Source organism: Microtus oregoni, unplaced genomic scaffold, assembly GCF_018167655.1.
Source record: "Microtus oregoni isolate MIOR12 unplaced genomic scaffold, Mior012 000033F_ref0000390, whole genome shotgun sequence".
NCBI lineage: Eukaryota > Metazoa > Chordata > Mammalia > Rodentia > Cricetidae > Microtus > Microtus oregoni.
Window position 1 is genome coordinate 27789104 of NW_024543092.1, and position 4010 is coordinate 27793113.

The following is a 4010-nucleotide window of genomic DNA, read 5'->3' on the forward strand; positions in this document are numbered from 1 at the left end:
TAGTTTGGTGTTAGAACAAGTGAACAGTTTTACTGATTTCAACTACAAATTACAACTTTTTTCTATGTCATCATTACATTTTCCAGGGGAGGGGGAACATTATTTATAAGTGTACAAGTTTGTGTAATGCAATACGGTTTAAAACCACATTTTTATTTTCAGTTTTTGAATAGCCTCTTTCACATCCTTGTTCCTCAGACTATAAATCAGAGGGTTTAGCATGGGAATCACAAGAGTATAAAACAGTGAAGATATTTTGTCTTGATCCGGGGAATATGAAGAACTTGACCGAAAATACATGAAGAGTACAGTTCCCTGGAAAATGGCCATTGTTGTCAGATGGGCGCCAATTGAAGGTGTAAGTCACAAACAATGCCACACCAGTTTGGAATTATGATTAATAGGATGGTATTTATTTAAAGGGGAAAAAACTTACAGATCACCATCCCAGACAACAGCCCTCTGCGCAACCAGGAAGCGAGTCTAGTTGCCAGCGGAGCAGGAAGTGAAGAGAGGAGAGGGAAGTGGCCGCTTTTTTAAAAAAGATACCAATGGGCTGGCATCTCAGCGGCAATAGGCTGGAGGAGCAGAAGGACCTCCCGCAACACCTCCCCTTTTTGTTTAAATAAGAGAGTTCTAAACCTACTATGAAATTATATACAATAAATACAAATATCCTATTCTAACTAGCTTAGGTCTTGTATAATAAATAACTTGGCCAAGTAATGAGAGAAAAGTAACTGCATTTATATAGTCTTCAACCCCATTGAAGATCTGAGAAGGGAAATAATGTTACCTGGGTAATTAGGAAGTTCAGTAAAACAACTTCCAAAACATGCAACAAATCAGAGACAACAAGCTACCTGAGCAATCACCCAAAGTCACGTTAGCAGCGTTGAAGCAACCAACTTTGGCTAAGGCCTAACATAACTGACATACCATTTTCAAAGGCAAGCAACTTTTCAAAACTATCTTACCCTGTCTTGGCAGGACATGACAGTCCTGTTTTATCCATTCATGCATGCTCTGTATCTCTGTCAGTGGTTGAGGTATGGGCATTTCTTTGCCCAGAGGCCAGTTCTGCCAAAAAGAAAGGCTCCAGGTGGAGTGTCTTTGGTGCTCAACATTCTCTCGAGAATAGAGTGGTGTTGCCAGGAGCAATTGTGTCTCACTACCACAAAACTCTGAGTTAGATTAAAGGCCATTTTCTACAGCTCTTTGAAGAAGTTGAAGATTATCTATTTGTAAAGAATATAATCTCTATGTATCTAAAGAACCTGATTAGTCTAAGTATAACTATGACAAACATAGATGACTATTGATCTACAATTCTTAATATCTCTTTAACTTAAAGACTAAGACAATAAACAACTGTGCAATAATTGAGGACAATGACCTCCAAATGTAAACAATGTAAAAGTATCTTGATCAGAAGTAGAAATGTACACTGCATTTGGTAAATATATATATAAATACATAAAAATGTTTTAAACAGAGATAGAAACATGCATGCATACAATAGTCAGTATAATTTATCTTTGTATCAATATACAAGAATCAATACCAATATATTTGTCTAAAAACAGTAACTCACAATTATAAATCTATTATCCCATCATCCTTTTTTTTTTCAAAATAAAATTCCTCTCCCAAGCCTCAATCATATACTAATTATAATCAACCCCTAAATTATATCCCTAAACCCAAGGGCAAACTTTACTGGGAGAGGGAACATCGTCCTCTAGAATTACTTCCAGCTGTCATGGGGGCGACGTTCTTTCTGGGGGATCTTGTGAAATTAAAATGATGGTTAAATTTCAAGATCAATGTCTTTTAAAATTGCAAATAGTCTCTGAGTATTTTGTGAAGGTCTGGCCAAAATGTTGTATAAGATGTGCACCATTTCAGCTAACCAAGTTGGAACTGTCTTGTGCAGCTGGTACCCAAAGCAGGTCTTGTAGTAGCCCTATCAGTATCATGACGTCATATCAACCAGGTAGAGTTGTTGTTATGGGGCCTCATCTTCTTTCTGGAAACTTCAAATGTCACTTCAGGAAAAACTCATTGTTCATTGTGAAAAACTTAAACATTAATCATATAGACATATATATATATATATGTGTGTGCGTGTGTGTGTGTGTGTGTGTGTATTCAATGAAAGGCATGATAGATATATTCAATGAAAAGTATGATAGATATGAAGAAAAGCAAAGATGTTTCCTAAACTCACATATTTCTTTCTGTCCCATATCATGGCTCTTGACATGAGACAGAAACTCCAGAAACTCTGGGTTTTTCTCTTACTAATAGGCTTGGAATTGGAGAGGGACTGAGCAAGAGTCCAACTTCAAAACCAGCTTTATAAATTTAGAAATATGGGTTAATATATTTTACTTACATAAGCCATTCAGTTTTCTTGATATTTCCTATTGGGCATGTATTTTTCCATCTGTCAGTATCCAAACATCCAGCTTCCCTTGAATTTTTCAAAGATGAGTGTTTTCCTGTGGAGATAAGAACAGAACCCTGCCCCCATTCTATATGTTTTTCTTACCACCTGTATGAATATCATCATTGTGGATGAATTGTCATTTCTCCTTTCCAAGAGGTTTCTCCTCTTCAAATCGAAACTTTATTAATTTTGATGGTATCCACAATTTTTCTTCTCCTGTGGAAACAAGAGCAAAACCCCTTCCCCAATGTAGCACATCTCCTGGCTTCCATTGAGAGGTCAGCACATCTTTGAAATAAATCGGTTGATTTAGTTCAGCAGACTTTTCCATTATCCAATGTCTTTCTGCTGCTGTCGTTCCTTTCTCATTAGTGTTAAGAAAATTCAAGGTTAATAAAGCATTGTGTAATCTATTTCTGGGGCCCCACGTTGGGCGCCATTTTGTTGTAGTAGGAGCGGCAGGGCTGCATCCCCAGCACCCCGGCCGCCTGCTAACTTATGCCCCAAAATAACAACACACAAACTGTATTCATTTAAACACTGCTTGGCCCATTAGTTTAAGTTTCTTATTGGCTAGCTCTTACGTATCGATCTAACCCATTTCTAATAATCTGTGTAGCTCCACGAGCTGGCTTACAAGGAAAGATCTTAACCTGTGTCTGTCTGGAGTGGAAGAATCATGGCGACTCACTGACTCAGCTTCTTTCTCTCAGCATTCTGTTCAGTCTAATCCGCCTACCTGAATTCTACCCTATCAGAGGCCAAGCAGTTTCTTAATTACTTAACCAATGAAACGACAGATAGAGAGATGACCCTCCTCCATCAGGAGGTGCATGTGGAGAAAGCTTTGAATCTCCCCTCAGCAGAATGGATCTTCAGGACTGATAATATGTTGTAACAATAAGAGACTAGAACTCCTGAGATGGTGCTCAGTTCAATGAAACCAAAAACAGTAAATAAAGTCAGTTCATTGACTTGTATGTCTGAGCAGGAGAGGAGATAAAGTGGAGGCAAATCACAAAAGAAGTGATTGATCTCATTAGACTAACAAAAACATAAGCGGAATTGCCAAGGATGTATGTATTAAACCATCTGTTGTTGCTACCAGGTAAACCCCAGCCATGAGCATGGAACACACCATGCTGGACATGTTCACTGTATAAAGCAAGGGGTTGCTGATGGCCTGGTACCTATCAAAGGCCATCACTACTAGCAGAAGACACTCAGAATCTGCAAAGAGACAGAATGTTAAGAACTGCAGAGCACAACCAGTCATGGGAATTGTTTTCTCCTTCGCTAAGAGATCCACCAGCATCTTGGGTCCAATTGCTGTGGAATAGCAGAGGTCACAGAAAGAGAGATTGCTAAGAAAAAAGTACATGGGTGTGTGGAGCTGAGAGTCCACTCTAATTAAAATGATCATCCCAAGATTGGCCAGAAGAGTAATGAGATAAACAAGTAAGAATGTGGTGAACAGACCTACTTTTGTACCAGGGTTATTGGTAATTCCCAAGAAAATGAATTCATCCACAGAAGAGCAATTTCCCCTGTTCATTTT

At 38.5% G+C, this 4010-nt stretch overlaps 1 pseudogene; it reads right to left on the reverse strand.

Annotated features, from left to right (window-relative positions):
- Positions 1-138: 138 nt before the first annotated feature.
- On the reverse strand, positions 139-4010 carry LOC121466606 (annotated as a pseudogene).